This window comes from Trachypithecus francoisi, unplaced genomic scaffold (assembly GCF_009764315.1).
Source record: "Trachypithecus francoisi isolate TF-2019V2 unplaced genomic scaffold, Tfra_2.0 Lachesis_group11, whole genome shotgun sequence".
In the NCBI taxonomy this organism is placed as follows: Eukaryota; Metazoa; Chordata; class Mammalia; order Primates; family Cercopithecidae; genus Trachypithecus; species Trachypithecus francoisi.
In genome coordinates this window covers 64,672,931-64,692,918 of record NW_022681456.1, presented here as the reverse complement: position 1 = coordinate 64,692,918, position 19,988 = coordinate 64,672,931, and the positions used below count along the sequence as shown (strand labels likewise).

At 41.2% G+C, this 19,988-nt stretch overlaps 1 pseudogene; it reads right to left on the bottom strand.

The window, feature by feature from the left end:
- Positions 1–18,311: 18,311 nt before the first annotated feature.
- Positions 18,312–19,577, bottom strand: LOC117090847 (annotated as a pseudogene).
- Between the last annotated feature and the right edge of the window lie 411 nt (positions 19,578–19,988).

Here is a 19,988-nt window from a genome sequence, read left to right as displayed (position 1 = left end):
TATATGACACTCAGAGAAAGATTAAAAGGTTTTTCTCTAAGATTAGGAATAAAGCAAGATTGTCCACTGTCACCACTAATACTGCTAATATTTTGAAGGGGTGGCCTGCCCTTGCACACCTGTGGACGTTTCTCGTTAGGTGGAACGAGAGACTTGAGAAAAGAAATGAGACACAAAGTATAGAGAAAGAAAAAGTGGGCCCAGGGGACCGGCACTCAGCATACCAAGGACCCACGCCGGCACCGGTCTCTGAGTTCCCTTAGTATTTATTGATAATTATCTTTATCATCTTAAAGAAAAGGAAGTGGCAGGATAATAGGATCATTGTAGGGAGAAAGTCAGCAGTAAGACAAATGAATTAAGTTCTCTGTGACTTGAATAAGTTTAAGGAAAAGTGCTGTGCCCTGATATGCGTATGTAAACATCTCCATAAACTTTTTTACTGCATAAAGAGCAGCATTGCACTAGCAAGTCCCACCTTTCACCCTAAGGCGGTTTTCTCCTTTCTCAGTAAACAGAACATACAATCGGGGTTTTTTTTTTTTTTTTTTGAGACGGAGTCTCGCTCTGTCGCCCAGGCTGGAGTGCAGTGGCCGGATCTCAGCTCACTGCAAGCTCCGCCTCCTGGGTTTATGCCATTCTCTCGCCTCAGCCTCCCGAGTAGCTGGGACTACAGGCGCCCGCCACATCGCCCGGCTAATTTTTTGTAATCGGGTTTTATACCGAGATGTTCCATTGCCCAGGGACGGGCAGGAGACAGATGCTTTTCTCTATCTCAGCTGCCAACAACCGCCAAGAGGCCTTCTTTCCTCTTGTACTGGTCCTCCTCAGCACAGACCCTTCACGCGTGTCAGGCTGGGGTTGATCAGGTCTTTCCCTTCCCACGAGGCCATATTTCAGACCATCACATGGGGAGAAACCTTGGACAATACCTAGCTTTCCTATGCAGAGGTACCTGCAACTTTTGGCAGTGTGCGTATCCCTGGGTACTTGAGATTAAGAGAATGGTGATGACTTTTAACCAGCAAGCTGCCTTCAGGCACTTGTTTAACAAAGCACACCCTGCACAGCCCAAAATCCTTTAAACCTTGAGTCACCACAGCACATGTCTCTTGCAAGGACAAGGTTGGGGGTAGGGTCACAGATTAACAGCATCTCAAACACAGAACAAAATGGAGTCTCTTATGTCTACTTCTTTCTATATAGACACAGTAACAGTCTAATCTTTCTTTCTTTTCCCCACATTTCCCCCTTTTCTTTTCAACAAAACCACCATTGTCATGGCTCGTTCTCAATGGTCGCTGTCTCTTTGGAACTGCTGGGTATACCTGCCGACTAACAACAGACAGAACAGGCACACAAGGATTAATATGAAATTTACAATAGTAGTACTTTAGATGGTCTTAACCGAAGTGACAGGGTTAAGATTTGTGAGGCCATCAGCAACTCCTGCCATTGCCTCAGTTTCTGGTACCAACACAGAGATCACATACTTCACAAAGTAATAAAATATCACAAAGCAAGTGGAGGCAGGATGAGATCACAGGATGGCGTTAATATTAAAATTGCTAATGAAATTTCGGGCAAACATTGTCATTGATAACATCTTATCAGGAAACAGGGTTTGAGAGCAGACAACCTGTCTGACCAAAATTTACTAGGTGGGAATTTCCTCGTCCTAATAAGCCTGGGAGTGCTACAGGAGACAGGGGCTTATTTCATCCCTTCAGCTTCAACCGTAAAAGGCGGCACACTTCCAAGGGGGTCGTTTATAGGCCTACCCTCAGAGCGCATTCTCTTTCTCAGGGATATTCCTTGCTGAGAAAAAGAATTCAGCGATATTTCTCCTATTTGCTTTTAAAAAGAGGAGAAACATGACTCTGTTCCGTCCGGCTCACCAGCGGCCAGTCCAAGGTTACCTCCCTTGTTTCCTGAACATCGCTGTTATCCTGTTCTTTTTTCAAGATATCATATTGCCCAGATATCATATTGTTCAAACACACATGCTCTACAAACAATTTGTGCAGTTAATGCAATCATCACAGGGTCCTGAGGGTGACGTATATCCTCCTCAGCTTACAAAGAAGATGATGGGATTAAGAGATTAAAGTAAAGACAGACATAGGAAGTTATAAATGTATTAATTTGGGAGAACTAATAAATGTCCATGAAATCTTCACATTTTATGTTTTTCTGCCATGGCTTCAGCCAGTCCCTCCGTTCAAGGTCCCTGACTTCCCACAACATCCTCTCTTCCTTTCCTTCTATATAAATGTGCCATGGTGATGAAGGCTTGTTCGTTCTCTCGATTTTGATGCAGGATTCTTTGACTAGTCTGGCACACTACCATCTCCGTGTAGGCACTTTTCTTTGCATCTCCGATGGCTTCTTTGTAGAACTTCAAATGTCTAGTGGGTATCCAAACAGGAAGCTGATTTTCTCCTGGTGAAACACAAGCAAAACCTCTTGCCCAGGTTATCACCTTCCCTGTTTCCCACGTCTTATTTTTGTTGTCTTTCCACCAAATCTGTTTTCCTTTATGTGGACTGTTCTTTTTACCAGTAAGATGTTGTTCTGCAGAAGTAGTAGTCTGATTTCTATAAATGTTTAAAAAATTTAAAGTGTAGAGTGCTAGATTAAGCTGCATCTGAGGAGTGGTACACTCCTTACTGTCTCCCCCTTCTTTTTGTTTAGCTAACTGAGTTTTGAGTGTTCTATTAGTTCTTTCAACTATGGCCTGTCCTTGGGAATTATAAGGAATTCCTGTTGTATGTGTAATTTTCCCGATTTAAGAATTTTTGGAAAGCTTTACTACAATATCCTGGTCCATTGTCAGTTTTAATTTTTTCTGGAACTCCCATTACAGCAAAACAAGATAATAAATGTTTTTTAACATGGGAAGTACTTTCTTCTGTCTGGCAGGTTGCCCATATGAAATGTGAATAAGTATCAACTGTTACATGAACATATGATAATTTTCCAAATGAAGGTACATGTGTAACATCCATTTGCCATAATGCATTAGGACACAGACCTCTGGGATTAACTCCTGCCTCTTGAGTGGGTAGGTGTAGTACTTGACACTGGGTGCAATGTTGTACAATATCTTTTGCCTGTTTCCATGTGACATTAAATTTGTTTTTTAACCCTGCTGCATTTACATGAGTCAAAGCATGAAGTTCTTGTGCTTTTATGAATGCAGAGGATACCAGTAAGTCAGCTTGTTCATTTGCTTTAGTTAAAGGTCCTGGTAAATTAGTGTGTGCTCGAATATGAGTAATATAAAATGGGAAATTCCTTTTTCTTACAGTTTGTTGTAATAAATTGAACAGCTGGTTTAACTGATCATCTGTGCTATATTTAATTAGAGCTGTCTCAACATCCCTTATAGCCTGTACTACATATGCAGAATCTGATACAATATTAACAGGTTGATTAAAATCTTGTAACACTGTAATGACTGCAACCAACTGCCCTTTGAGCTGATTGATATTGAGTTTTGATCACTCGCTCTTTTGGCCCTGTGTAAGCCGCTTTTCCATTGCTGGAACCACCAGTAAATACTGTCAGAGCATTTTCTAGAGGTTCATGTCTGGTAATTTTAGGTAAAATCCAAGTAGTCAATTTTAAAAACTGGAAGATTTTTGTTTTTGGATAATGATTATCAATAATTCCCACAAAATCAGCAAGACCAATCTGCCATGCACCAGAATTGATAAAGGCTTGTTTGGGTCATTACCACACAATTTTGTCTGGGTCATTACCACACAATTTTATTATTTGTAATCTTGCCTGACCAATTAATGTAGCTATTTGATCCAAGTACAGTGTAAAAGTCTTAATTGTACTGTGAGGAAGGAATGACCACTCCACAAGATCAGTATTTTGAACAATGATGCCTGTTGGAGAATGTGCAGTAGCAAAAATCAAAAGTTGGAGTGGGGCTAAGGGATCTATTCTACTTATTTGTGCTAAATTTTTTCTTCCACTAATTTAATTTCTTTTATTGCCTCTGGGGTTAATATTCTTTTACTATTTAAGTCTGGGTCCCCTCTTAGGATAGAGAACAAATTTGACATGGCATAAGTAGGAATGCCTAAAGTTGGCCGAATCCAATTAATATCGCCTAACAATTTCTGAAAGTCATTTAATGTTTTTAATGTGTCTTTTCTTATTTCTATTTTTTGTGGCTTAATTTTTCTATTTTCTATCTGCATCCCTAAATAATGAAAAGGAGTAGAGGTTTGGATCTTATCAGATGCTATTGTTAGTCCGGCGTTGGCAACCTCTGCTTGCAGAAATGTGTAACAGTCAATTAATTTGTCTCTTGTTTCTGCAGCACATAAAATAGCATCAATATAGTGAACGATATAACAATCTGAACAATTTGTCTCTAACTGGTTGAAGGACTTGACCTACAAAAGTTTGACAAATAGTTGGACTATTAAGCATTCCCTGATGTAATACTTTCCACTGAAACCTGGTGGCTGGTTCTTTATTATTTATGGCTGGTATAGTAAAGGCAAATTTTTCACAATCCTGCTCTGCTAGAGGAATGGTAAAAAAGCAGTCCTTTAGATCAATTATAATTAAAGGCCAGTCTTTTGGGATCATGGCCGGAGAGGGCAGTCTGGGTTGAAGAGGCCCCGTGGGTTGAATTACAGCATTTACGGCTCTTAAGTCCATTAACATACGCCATTTGCCTGATTTTTTCTGAATTACAAATACAGGAGAATTTCAGGGCGAGAATGAAGGCTCAATGTGTCCCTTTTCTAATTGTTCCTTTGCTAATAAATGTAAAGCCTCCAGTTTTTGTTTCGGTAGCGGCCACTGATTTACCCATACCGGTTTTTCTGTTTTCCAAGTTAATGGAATGGGTTTAGGAGGCTCTACAGTGGCCACCCCCAAAAAAGGATACCCTATTCCTTTTCTTTCTTGATTTTTCTCAGTCTCAATTGGGACTTTAATGCCATTTTCATTTTTTCCTAATCCCTTTCCTGGTATATATCCCATCTTAGTCATGATTTTTTGACTCGTGGGGCTGTATAATAGAGCGGGCATAATGATTTCTGCACCCCATTGTTGTAACAAATCTCGACCCCATAGATTAACAGGAATTGAAGTAATCATTGGCTGAACAGTACTTTCTTGATTATCTGGCCCTAAACAATGTAAAATCTTTATACTTTGATACACTTCTGAAGCTGTGCCTATGCCGACAAGTCTTGTAACAGCCTTTTGTTTAGGCCAATTTTTTGGCCACTGATTTAAAGCAGTGACAGAGACATTTGCTCCAGTGTCTACCAACCCTTCAAACTCTTTTCCTTGAATAATGACCTTACACACAGGTCTGCTCTCAGAGACCTGACTTGCCCAATATGCAGCCTTTCCTGTCAGATCAGTGCTTCCAAACCCTCCTGTTCTTTTTAATCTCACTGTTTCCAACTTTAATATAAGGTAAGAGTAATAATTGAGCAATCCTGTCTCCTGGACTGGCACTCCAAGGAATTGAGGAACCAATAACCAATTGAATTTCGCCTTTATAGTCTGAATCAACCACACCAGTATGAATTTGAACTCCCTTTGGATTTAAACTTGATCTTCCTAAGATTAGTCCTACAGTCCCCTCAGGCAATGGGACTTATACCCCTGTGGGGATTTTTCATGGAGGCTCCCCTGGAAGCAGAGAGACTGCTTGTATAGTATATAAATCTACTGTTGCACTGCCACTTGTGGCGGGGGATAATTGCTGTATTGTGATAACTGGCTTATTCCCTGAGACACTTGTGACAGTGGGGGTTGTTATTCCTGAAAACCCTGAGGAACAAAAGGCTGAATTGGGAATGCCCCAGTTTGTTGCGGGGCCTGAGGCTGGCCCCTCCTCTCATTTCCCGACAGTGGTTGCCCATTTTTATCAAATTTAGAACGACATTGATTACCCCAATGTTTTCCATTTTTACATCTTGGACATAGGCCAGGTGGCTCTTTATCTGTTGTTGTAGTAGCTTGAGTAGTTACATTTTGTTTATCTGAGACTAGGCAATTCTTTTTTAGATGACCAATTTGACCACAATGATAACATTTTCCCCCAAATGTTCTAACTTGTCCTCCTAAAGCAACTCCTGTGATTGCTTGAGCCATAAGTATAGCTTTATGCATAGCTCCTCCAATTCCATCGCAGGCTTTAACGTACTCTGAGATTACATCTGATCCTGCTGGAACCTTTCCTTTTAATGGCTTAATGGCTGATTGACAATCAGGATTGGCGTTTTCATATGCCATCAACTCCACTATGACCTTACAGACATTCTCATGGGTAATTGACTTTTGAGCAGCATCTTGAAGTCTTGCTACAAAATCAGGGTAGGGCTCTTTAGAGCCTTGTCTTGTTGTATTAAAGGAGGGGCAGGCGGTTCCTGGGTCTTGGATTTTCTCCCAGGCCCTAAGGCAGATAGCCCTAATTTGCTCAATGGCCTCATTTGGCATTATTACTTGTTGGCTAGCAGTGCTCCAATTTTGACCTATTCCTAATAGTTGATCTGCGTCTATGTTAATTGGAGGATTGGCAGTCCTATTTCTTTGGACCTGTTCTTGTGCCCCATCAATCCACCAAGTCTTAAATTGTAAAGATTGAGAGGGTGAGAGTGATGATTTTGCCAGAATCTCCCAATCATAAGGAATGAGTCTATGTCCATGAGCAATGGAATCTAATAATATTCTCATGTAAGGAGAGTTGGATCCATACTGTTTTACTCCCTCTTTCATTTCTTTTAGCATTTTTATAGAAAAGGACTCATATCTGGCTTCAGCTATGGGAGGCTCTCCCTTATGGGCCCTTTCTCCAGGTGGTCCTGAGTCTAATATTACTGGGAATTGCCATGCTTCAATATCTCCTTGTTTTCTTGCCTCATCAATAATTTTATGTAATGCACTACCCTGTGTACTAGGCGGTGCTGTAGGATTAAGTCTCATGGTGGGCAGCTGAGGATATGGCACCCTGCCCTGTGGCGCTGGAAATGTTCCTGGCTGTCCATACGGATTTTGTGGGGGCAGCCGATACTGAAGTTCGGCTGGCGGCCAGTATTGATAGGCTACTGGCGGCTGGGTCCTATTTTCTTCCGGCTGATATTGTGGACACTGTATTTGGATTGGCATTGCCAAGACAGAGACTCTATCTTTTTCTGTTTGATCTTCTTTTGGAGTTTGTACTTGTTTAACCTGCATTTGAGGTTGTAAAGTTACAGGCATCTGAGCTGCTGTAAGAGGAGTTGGCCATCGTGGTTTAGACTGATGGCTCTGCTAATTCTGGACCTTTTTCTTCTAATTTTAACGTTTCAGGATATATCACTTCCTGTAATTGATTATCGTCAACATTTTGCATTGACCGAGCCATTGCCGGCTCTGCTACACATTTACAGTGTGAACTTTCTGTTCCTTTCCGGGATTCTATCCCTGCCTCTTTTTCACAATCTACTACACAGCTTTCAGGGACATCAGAAACTGAAACGCTATCTTCTTCTGTTTGAAATGGTTCTAAAGCTACTTTAATAATGACCCAATCATTCCATACTGTGAGTGGGATGATTTTACCTTCCCTACTTGCTTGTTTTAATTCTTTGCCAATTTTTTTCCAGTCTTTTAGATCTAAAGTTCCCTGTTCCAGAAACCATGGGCAAAACTGTTCTATTGTTTGAAATAGCGTAATTAGATTTTTGGTAGAGACTCCCCCTCTTTTTAAGAGAATTTTAATAAAGCTGCAATAGAGGCATATTTACTTTTAGTTTCCCCCATTGTTACCCTAGGTTCTTCCTAGAGCACAAGCCTACCACAAGGCTGACTGTAGACGCACTCTGGAGTCTCTCATCAACTTGTCCTCAATGACCATGCTCGAGCATACCTTCACCTTAGAGAAAAGCACCCACGTTGGGCACCAGATGAAGGGGTGGCCTGCCCCTCCACACCTGTGGACGTTCTCGTCAGGTGGAACGAGAGACTTGAGAAAAGAAATGAGACACAGAGACAAAGTATAGAGAAAGAAAAAGTGGGCCCAGGGGACCGGCGCTCAGCATACCAAGGACCCACGCCGGCACCGGTCTCTGAGTTCCCTTAGTATTTATTGATAATTATCTTTACCATCTTAAAGAAAAGGAAGTGGCAGGATAATAGGATCATTGTAGGGAGAAAGTCAGCAGTAAGACATATGAATTAAGTTCTCTGTGACATGAATAAGTTTAAGGAAAAGTGCTGTGCCCTGATATGCATATACAAACATCTCCATAAACCTTTTTACTGCATAAAGAGCAGCATTGCACTAGCAAGTCCCGCTTTTCGCCCCAAGGCGGTTTTCTCCTTTCTCAGTAAACAGAACATACAATCGGGTTTTATACCGAGATGTTCCATTGCCCAGGGACGGGCAGGAGACAGATGCTTTTCTCTATCTCAGCTGCCAACAACCGCCAAGAGGCCTTCTTTCCTCTTGTACTAGTCCTCCTCAGCACAGACCCTTCACGGGTGTCAGGCTGGAGGACAATCAGGTCTTTCCCTTCTCATGAGGCCATATTTCAGACCATGGGGAGAAACCTTGGACAATACCTAGCTTTCCTATGCAGAGGTCCCTGCTACCTTTGGCAGTGTGCGTATCCCTGGGTACTTGAGATTAAGAGAATGGTGATGACTTTTAACCAGCAAGCTGCCTTCAGGCACTTGTTTAACAAAGCACACCCTGCACAGCCCAAAATCCTTTAAACCTTGAGTCACCACAGCACATGTCTCTTGCAAGGACAAGGTTGGGGGTAGGGTCACAGATTAACAGCATCTCAAATACGGAACAAAATGGAGTCTCTTATGTCTACTTCTTTCTATATGGACACAGTAACAGTCTGATCTTTCTTTCTTCTCCCCACAATATTTAATGTGGGAAGTCTGGCAAGAGCTATTAGGCAAGAAAAAGAAGTATAAGACATCCAAATTGGAAAAGAGGTAAAACTACCTCTGTTTGCTGACAGTATGCTCTCATATTTAGAAAATTCTAAAGATGCCACAAAATTACAACTAATAATTTCAGCAAAATTGCAAGACACAAAGTCAACACATAAAAGTCATTTGAGTTTTTATGCACTAACAGTGACCAATCAGAAAGGGAAATTAAAAATACATACCATATACTGTAACATGAAAAAGGATAAAATACTTAGGACATGAAAGACTTGTATACTGAAAACTACAAAACATTGTAAAGAAATCAAAGAAGATTCAGATAAGTGGATTAAGAGCCCATGCTCATGGCTTGGAAGCCTTAATATTGTTAAAATATCCATACTACCTAAGGCAATCTACAGATTCAATGCAATGTCTATCAACATTCCAATTCATTTTTTACAGAAAATAGAAAAAGTTCTAAATTGTATATGGATCCTCAAGGGACCTCAAATAGGCAAAACAATCTTTAAAAAGGACTGAGTAGAAGGCCTACACTTAAATGATTTCAAAACATACCACAAAAACTGCAATTAAGATGATGTGATGATGGCATAAAAATAAATATGTAAACCAATGGAACAAGTTAGCCCAGAGATAAGTGTTTGTACATATGGCCACATGAACTTTTTTTTTTTTTTTTTTTTGAGAGGGAGTCTCGCTCTGCCACCCAGGCTGGAGTGCAGTGGCCAGATCTCAGCTCACTGCAAGCTCCGCCTCCCGGGTTTTACGCCATTCTCCTGCCTCAGGCTCCCCAGTAGCTGGGACTACAGGCGCCCGCCACGTTGCCCGGCTAGTTTTTTTTTTGTATTTTTTAGTAGAGACGGGGTTTCACCGTGTTAGCCAGGATGGTCTCGATCTCCTGACCTCGTGATCCGCCCGCCTCGGCCTCCCAAAGTGCTGGGATTACAGGCTTGAGCCACCGCGCCCGGCGAACTTTGACAGTGTATCTATGACACTTTTCCACAATAGGGAAAGGAGTATCTCCACTAAATGGCATTGGGGAAACTGGATGCAAAAGCATGATGTTGGATCCTTACCCTGTACCACATACAAAAATTAAAAAGGATGGATCAAAGACTGAACTCTTAAGACTTGCAACTATAGGCCGGGCGCGGTGGCTGAAGCCTGTAATCCCAGCACTTTGGGAGGCCGAGACGGGTGGATCACGAGGTCAGGAGATCGAGACCATCCTGGCCTACACGGTGAAACCCCGTCTCTATTAAAAAATACAAAAAAAAAAAAACTAGCCGGGCGAGATGGCGGGCGCCTGTAGTCCCAGCTGCTCGGGAGGCTGAGGCAGGAGAATGGCGTAAACCTGGGAGGCGGAGCTTGCAGTGAGCCTAGATCGCGCCACTGCACTTCAGCCTGGGCGACAGAGCGAGACTCCGTCTCCAAAAAAAGAAAAAAAAAAAAGACTTGCAACTATAAAACTCCTAGAAACTATAAAACTAGAAAATTATGGGAGGAAGTCTTCAGAAAATTGGATTTGACAATGATTTATTTAATACAACACCAAAAACAGGCAACAAAAGCAGTAATTGATAAATGGAACTACATCAAACTTAAATGCTTTAGCACATTAAAGGAAACAGTGAAAGGCAACCTATAGAATGGGAGAAAATAATTGCAAATCATGTACCTGATAAGGGATTAGTATCCAGAATATATAAGGAAATTACAACTCAGCGACAAAAAAAAAAAAAAGTTAAAAATGGGTAAAGGACCTGAACAGACATTTCTCCAGAGGTGATATGCAAATAGCCAATAAATGCACAGAATGATGCTCAATATCACAAATCATTAAAGAAATGGAAATCAAAACCACAACGAGGTATTATCTCATACATATCATTATGGCCACTATCAAAAGAACAGGAGTAGTATATGTTGGAGAGGATGTAGAAAAGTTGTAACCCTTATGCATTGATGGTGGTATAATGTACAGCCACTGTGGGAAACAGTATGGAGGTTCCTCAAAAAATTAGAAAAACCATATTATCTAGCAATTTCACCTCTGGGTATACATGCAAAATAATTGAAAGCAAAGTCTCTAAATGATACTTGCACACCCATGTTTATTATGGCATTATTCACAATAGCCAAGAGGTGGAAGCAACCCTAATGTCCATTAACAGATGAATGGATAAGGAAAGTGTGGTATATTTATACAACGTAATACTATGTACCCTTAAAAAGAAATTCTGTCATATGCTACAACATGAGTTATCCTCAAGGACATGATGTCAAGTGAAGTAAGGCATTCATAACAGGACAAATACTATATGATTCGATCGAGTATTTAGAGTGGTCAGAAATCATAGAAACAGTGTAGAAAGGTGGTTTTTAAGGGCTGTGGGTGGGGGAAGAGGACTTAGTGTTTTGTGGATATAGAGTTTCAGTTTTGCAAGATGAAACATTCTAGAGATCTGTTGCACAATAATTTGAGTATATTTAACACTATCAGAATTAATCATTTTAGGTAAAAAATGATTAAGATAGTAAAGGTAACATGTGTTTTCTTTTTTACTACAATAATAATAGTAATAAGTGTATTGTAAAGAAGAGCTGTGAATCTGGCCATGGAGTCATGCACTTATAGTCTGTGCTACACAGGACGCTGAGGAGGAAGGGTTTCTTGAGCCCAGGAGTTCAAGTCCAGCCTGGGCAACATAGCAAGACATCATCTCTAATTTTTAAAAATTGAAAAGAGAAATGGGAAAGTAACTAGAAGGGAATGTTATTATTAAGCAATGGGTGTTTAGAATTTGCACAAGCCAAGTGTCGTGATGATAGATTCAGAACAGTCAAGCCACATTTGGAAGGCCACCTTCCACTTCTTGCCTTTCTTTATATAAAGTTGAAGCCTCAAGAAGTTCACATTTTTACAAAATATTCACCCTCCAATGAGCTACTCCTTGTGGGGAGTAGTGGGAGTGTAAGAAAGGTATGGAACAGTGAATAAGTTGAGGCCTTCAGAGTCTTCAATGGAAAACATTGTCTCCATATGGGACTGGGAGGGCATCATGGACTTTTAGCACAACTTGGTTATATTTACTTACAGGTAGCCTCTGTTTCTAAGAATGCAAAAACTTTGCAAGGACACAAATGATCTCACAATAATGCAAACACCTTCCATATTGCAGTCACATGCTATGGAGAAGTTTAGTTGCCTCCCTATATGAAAATTCTTCTCATATATATTTATTCAGGATTTTTGTGGGTTAATAGATGGAATAGAAACCCATTCCTTTTAGGGCAATCATGTAGACAATTCTAATCTCATAATGCTGCAAATGTGGCGAATCATTGACACTAGTAACTTGATGACATCTTGGATCCAAAGTTTGATCTTTTAGAAATGAACCAGAGCAACAAGAGACAGGTAAAACACACTGTATAAGTTTCTTAGTGTGGTCATAACAAAGTACCACAAAACAATAGATACTCATTGTCTCTTCAGTTCTGGGACCTAGAAGTTCAAAATCAAGGTGTAAGCAGGGCTATGCGTCCTTTGGAAACTCCAGAGAAGTCCTTCCTTACCTCTTTCCAGCTTTTGGTGGTTTACTGGCAATTTTTGGTGTGCCTTGTTTGCAGTTGCGTAACTCCAGTCTTTGCCTTAGTCATAACATGGCATTTTCCATGTGTGTCTCTGATCTCCCTTGACTGTCTTCTTATAAGGATACCATTAAGATTGGATCAGGAGCCTACTCTATTCCAGTATGACCTCATATTAACCAATTACATCTGCAATGACCCTAATTCCAGATGAGGTCACATTCTGAGGTACTAAGAGTTAGAACTTCAACATATCTTTTACTTACGTGGGAACCCGATTCAACCCATAACACCAAGCAAAACTGGATACCAGATGAAGATCCTCAAATGTAAAAATAGTTAAGTAGTGTTGACAGGTGGTGTGAATGGACTCTTGGCATAGTGGGCTGGGGAGGGATCGTAGCAGCTCCTAGAAAGAACCGATGAGGATATATGATCTGAGATATTGCCATTGCACTAGCACATAAGGATACTAGAGGAAAAAAATGTGAAAAGAGCAGTCAAACATGGCATCAGACAAAATTAACCAGAAAAACACGGTATAGAGAAGATGGAAAGTACCAAATACGAGTATCACCCGTCTACCCAGGAAAAAGGAGCCCCTGCTCTGGGTTCTACACTTCAGAGGGACCCATATATCACAAGCACATGTATTTATTAAAGAACACGTAGGCAGCTCTGTCACTTTTGGATTTGATGCTCAGTGTCAGCACAGCATGACTAATAGTTCTAAATTTTTGTGAACAATGCCATTGGGTCCTCAGAGAAATGCTTCTCCAAATCCTTTGCCCAGTACCTTTAAAACAATGGGTAACTCTGCCCAACTATTATTCAGGTTTATGGATTGACTGCTACTGGCACTGCTGCATAGATCAGCGAGGACTGGAGTGTCAGAATTTTCAGGAAGCAGAAATGACAACCTGTCATATTTTGCCTCAACATAAATGCAAAAGATTTTTGCATAATACAGTATTATTTTCCACTAAGTGCCCTACTGATTTTATTGCTTCTCTTTGTGTTCAAAGTGTACACATTTTTTACCCCTTTGTGGAAATTTGGGACGTTTTGAATAAAATGTTTCTTTTGTAATCATTTAGATCATTTCTGCCAATGCAACAGAAATTATGTGAAAACAGTATAACATTTGTTGTGATATATTGTGATTGTGCTAAAATGAAGGCAAAAAAATAACATATAATTTATGAAATGCATGTGTTTTTTATGCAAACATTGCTTATCCATGAACAGAACACCTAGACGTGCAGTAATAATTAAATTTAGTTCTCTTTTGTATTGACTGCATTTCAATCATATAAAAACCATCTCTCTGCATATTTTAATCTCATAAAGGTATATTGGCCCAAGTAAGAGAGCAGGATGTGGTTTATTTAATAGCTCCAAAGCTTGATTTATAACCTTTACATTTAGACATGTGGCTGGGGGTTCCCTTTTTACTCTTGCCCCAGATCCTGCAAATGTAAAGAGTGGGGCCGCCAAACATTTTTACTATGAATTGAAATCGGTAGACAATGAGACACTTACTGCTGTTGTAAAAGAACACAATGCAAAAATACAACATATATGGTCAGATAATTGAAGGAGATGAAAACAGATGGAGGGAGGAAATAAAAGAAAAAAGGAAAACCATCATAGAAATGAAATTTTTTTTTTTTTTTTTTGAGATGGAGTCTTGCTCTGTCACCCAGGCTGGCGTGCAGTGGAGCCATCTTGGCTCACTACAGGTGTGTGCCACCACGCCTGGCTAATTTTTTTTTTCTATTTTTAGTAGAGATGGGGTTTTACCATGTTTGCCTGGGTGGTCTCAAACTCCTGGCCTCAAGTGATCTGACCATCTCAGCCTCCCAAAGTGCTTAGATTATAGGTGTGAACCACCGTGCCTGGCCTAAAAACATTATTGAAAGAAAAGTGAGTCAATTTTTTGTTTTTGAGGTGGAGAGTCTTATTACATTCACCAGGCTGGTTTCCGTTTCCTGGCCTCAGGTAATCCTCGCACCTCAGTGTCCTGAATCCCTTTTTAAAAAGCAATAGTTCTTAAACCTTTTTTAAAAAGTAAGCTGAGCACCATTGAGTTACAGAAATACAAGAAGGTAGGCAAAGGAAATCTAACAGTCACAATTAAAATTCTTAGTAGAAAATCCAAATGTAATTTTGCAAACTGAAGGCTCAAATGCATACATTGAAAAAGTGCACTATAATAGGAAATATTGACCCAGAATGGTTGCCACAAAGAGAGCGCTGTTTCAAGCTATGGTAAAATTGATGGTTTAGGCTGCCTCTCTCACTGAAGACAACCAGAAAAGCTGGAGAAAATATATCTGCCTGAAGCCTCAGAAAGCAAGTAATGCATGAGGAATTGTGGGGTTAGTATCTAGGAAAGGAGAGAACCCCAAAGATAAGAGTCTGGTATTTGAGGCCACCTCTTCCTGCCAATTCTGAAGGAGGCCAAGAGGTCTAGAAGCTCAATAGGAGTTTCAACAGATGCATGGTGCTGAAGGAACAAAAATTGAAGATGAAGGCTGCTAAGAGAAGGTGTACACCTCAGGTTTTCATTTGGAATCCCAAAAGACTCATTTAGCTTCAGATTGTCTCAATCCCTGTTGGTTTATGGGAATTAAGAGGAACTGCTAGTGACATTGTTCTACCTGCCTACCAAAAGCAGAAGTAAGTTATCTGGAGAAGATTAACATCATACAGAGTTTCAAACTATCTACATTTCTTCAAATGCTATTCTGACACTCAAAAAATTATTGGATTTACCAGAAGACAAAACATGGATAAAAGCCAAGAGAAACAATGAACAATGGAAACAGATCTATGAGGGATCTAATGATGTAAGCCAGGGATCAGCAGAATGTGTGGCCCATAAGCCAAATCCAGCACCCTGTTAGTCTTTGTAAATAAAGGTTTATTCTCTATGAGTGTTTTTGTACTCTGACAGCAGAGTAAGTAACCTAAAATATTTACCACCACAAAGCCTAAAACATTTACCATCTGGCCCTTTACAAAAAAAGTTTGTTGATTCCCTGATGTTTAAGCATTTCCTGCAGTAAGATATCAAAAGAATAGCAAATTTTTTAAAAATTAAAGAAAATTGTAGAGATAACAGCAGAAATTAGTGAAGTGGTAAACCGAGATCCAACATAGTGAACCATTGGTATACTTATCCTGCCCCAGATTTTCTTTTTTTTTTTTTTTTTTTGGGACGGGGTCTCGCTCTGTTGCCCAGGCTGGAGTGCAGTGGCCAGATCTCAGCTCACTGCAAGCTCCGCCTCCCGGGTTCCCGCCATTCTCCTGCCTCAGCCTCCCGTGTAGCTGGCACTACAGGGGCCCGCCACCTCGCCCGGCTAGTTTTTTGTTTTTTTTTTTTTTAGTAGAGATGGGGTTTCACCGTGTTAGCCAGGATGGTCTCGATCTCCTGACCTTGTGATCCGCCCGTCTCGGCCTCCCAAAGTGCTGGGATTACAGGCTTGAGCCACCGCGCCCGGCCTGTCCCAGATTTTCAAAAGGATTTGATCATAGATGAATCTGTCACATTTTAAAAATCTATGTGTGTCAATAGAGTGAATAAGAATGTTTATAGTTGTACATCCATATTCATAGCATTAGGCACAATAGCCAAAAGGTGGAAGCAACCCAAGCGTCCATCCAGGGATCAAGGGTTCACAAAATGTGGTAAAGCATCTACACTCAAATGGAATACTATCCAGCCTTAAAAAGGAAGGAAAATCTGACACATGTTACAACATGGAATAATCTTGAGGACATTCTGCTTCGTGAAATGGCAGTCTCAAAAAGACAAATAACTGTATGATTCCATTTATATGAGGTGAGGTACCTAGAATAGTCGAAATCATAGGAAGTAGAATGGTGGTTGCCAGGTGTTGGGGGTGGGGAGGGAAGAATTGAAAATTATTGTTTAATGGGTAGAGTTTCAGTTTTACAAAATAAAAAGAGTTCTGGAGATGGATGGTCGTGATGGATGCACAACATTATGAATGTATTTAATGCCACGGTATTGTACAATTGGTTAAGATGGTAAATTTTATGTTTTGTATATTTTACCACAATAAAAAAAGGAAAAAAAAAAGAAAAGCTGTGTACCCTTTAGCTATTACCCACCTATCCTCTAACACTCCTCCCACACAGACCTAGACGACTACTAATCTATCTTCTGTCTCTATAATAATTTCCCTATTTTGCACATTTTACAAGAATGGAATTGTACAATATGTGGTCTCTTGTGACTGACTTCTTTCACTTAGCATACTTTTTTCAAGGTTTATGCTTGTGGTAGCCTGTGTCAGTACATGTACTGATGAGTACAAATATCAGAATTGAGTAATTTTGGTGGGGTTTTTTTGTTTGTTTGTTTTGTTTTGTTTGTTTTTGACACAGGGCCTCGCTCTGTCATCCAGGCTGGAGTGTAGTGGCACGATCGTGGTTCACTGCAACCTCCGCTTCCCAGCTCAAGTGATCCCCCAGCCTCAGCCTCAAGTAACTGGGACCACAGGCACGAGGCACCACGACCGGCTCATTTTCGTAATTTTTTGTACAGATGGGGCTTCACCATGTTTCCCAGGAGGGTCTCAAACTCCTGGGCTCAAGTGATTAGCCCACCTTGACCTCCCAACGTGCTAGGATTACACACATGAATCATTGCACCCAGCCCTGTACCTTGATTTTTAATGTTTAAATATACATTGCAAACATACTATATCTGTATATAATTAACTTCCTTAATTTTGTTTATGACTACATATTATCTCATTGTATATATGTGTGACATAATTTATGTAATCAGTTTGCTCTTCAGTGCATGTAGGTTTTTTCCAATAATGATGCTGAAGCAGAACCTTATGCATGTCATTTTACACATGTGAAACTGTAGTGGACAAAATCCTAGAAATGAATTGGCTGAGGAAATGTGTAGTTTTGACAGATAACAACATAGCCAACATGATATTGAGGAGACTGAACATTCTTCCACCAGCAATGTATGAAGGTGTGTGTTTCTCTATATCCTTGCTAACATAGGATTTTGTCAAGCCTTTTGATTTTTGCCAATGTAATAGACCAAAAGTAGCATCAGATTACAGTTTAATTCACATTTCTTGTATTATGAATTTAATTAAGCATCCTTTTTATCCTTTTAGGCACCCAAATTTTTATTTACCAAACTCCTGCTTTATTTTAATATTACAAACATTATATAGACATTATAAACCAAATTACTCTTTCTGACTGAGAGTTGTGATAAGAACCATTCTTGTTACAAAATGGTGGCAGGTCTATGCCTGCTTTTATGTTTTTCTGGCCTCTCTCAACCTCAAGCTGTCACTTCCCTGTCCTTTCTTGGTTGTCACTTAACTATTCTAACCTCTGTAAAATGGGGACTAAAAGTACCAACCTCATTGTAAGGAAGTTTAAGGGAAGGCCCAGCACTAAGCCAGGCTCTCAGGAACAGTTCTTCCTTGCCCTTCAGTTCTCCCTTGCCCTTCAATATATATAGCTCTCTGTCACCTGTCATGGGCTGAGGAACCAGTGAACCTATAAACCAAGCACCATGGGCGTAAGTCTGTAGACCAAGTGAAGCACTGGATGGTAAAGTACATTGGCTTTGTGACCCCACTGCCAACTTCAGGCTAAGGAAAGACTGACTTAGCAGTTCCAAGACCACTGAGCTGGTTCCCAATAGATATCTCCTTCATACCCCCATCATGACCAGGGTTTGAGGAGGTGCCTCTCAGCTTCCCCTGTCACACTTGGAACCATATGAGGGATGCAGTAGAGGTCAAAAACTGAGGAATCAACCTTAGGGAGTCAATGGGGGACACTGACAAACACATCTCAAGGTTGGTGTCATTTGCTCTTGGGGAGGAAAGCTGGGGCCTGGGTAAGGACAGCATCTGGAAGGTGAAGGGCAGGCCTGCCTTTAAGCAGTAGTAGTGATCAGGCTTGAAGGGCCATCATGGGTCATGCCCAGCTACTGGGCCTGCTTCGTGGTCAACTTGGTCAGCTTCATGTTCAGCTTGCACAGGCGGGCTTCAGTCACTGCCTCATCCAGCTGGGGCTGGATGTTCACCTTCTCCACAGCATTCTCGTTGAGCTACTTGACATTGGTCCCCATGTCAAAGGGTCCAGTGTTATTCACTGGCAACATCCTTCATCTGCTCAATGTGCCGGCCAACGATGATATTGAAAAAGTCTGGTGGTGTCAAAGATGTTGCCATCCTGGCAGGCCTCCTCCATGGTAGTCACCTCATAGCCCTCAGTAGCAGCCTGCAGTGTGTTGAGTGAGTCGATTTTGGTGATGATTATGCAAGCCCCAAAACCCTTCAGGGCCTGGACACAACCATTGCCCACATCACCACAGACCACCACCGCAGCTACCTTGCCAGCAATCATCACATCTGTGGCCCACTTGATGTTATCTATGTGGGACTGCTGGCAGACATAGAGGTTTTCAAACCCGCTCTTCTTGATGGAGTCATTGACATTGATGGTGGGCATCCTTATGATCCCACTGGCCATCATCCTGTGGACCCAGTCATGGTCTCCTCAAAGATGCCTCAGCTGACTGACAGAAGCTGTGGGTACCTGGTGTAAATGAGGTTGGTTGAGGTCACCAGCATCATCTAGAATCATGTTGAGGGGCCTATCTTTGAAATACAGTGTCTGCTCGATGCACCACAGGTACTTGTCATCTCTTTCACCCTTCCAGGTGCACACTGGAATGCCAGCCTTGGCTATGGCAGCTGCCACATGGTTCTAGGTGGAGAAGATGTTGCAGCTGGACCACTGCATCTCAGCACTTGAGGTAATGAGGGTTTCAATGAGGACAATGGTCTCCATTGTCATTTTCAGGCAGCTAGTGATGTGAGTGCCTTTCAGTGGCTTGGAGCCAGGAACAACTCCCTCATGTACATCAGGCCCACCATGTCAGCCTCCACAATGTCCAGGGCCTTGTGTCCCCAGGTGTGCAGGCTGATGTCAGTGACTGTGTAGGGCAGTTTGTCAGACATGCTGGTGGTGCTTCTGCATGGAATGATGGACACAGGCGAAGGGGGCTAGGACTCTGACATGGGGCAGGCAGTGCTGGGCAGGCCTAGCAACTTTTTATATGCTTAAAATCCATATGCATTTCCTTTTTTGAGTCGTGTGTCTGTTTGTTACTCATTTTTTCATAGGGTTGTTGTTTTTTTGTTTTTTTGTTTTTCTTATCAATTTATATTTGCTCTTCCATCCTGGGCAACATAGCAAGACCTCATCTCTCTCCAAAAAAAAAAAAGGAGCCAGGCATGGTGGTGCATGCCTGTAGTCCTAGCTACTTGGGTAGGTGAGGCAAAAGGATTGCTTGAGCCCAGGAGGTTGAGGCTGCAGTGAGCCATGATCACATCACTGCACTCCAGCCTGAATGATATAATGAGACCCTG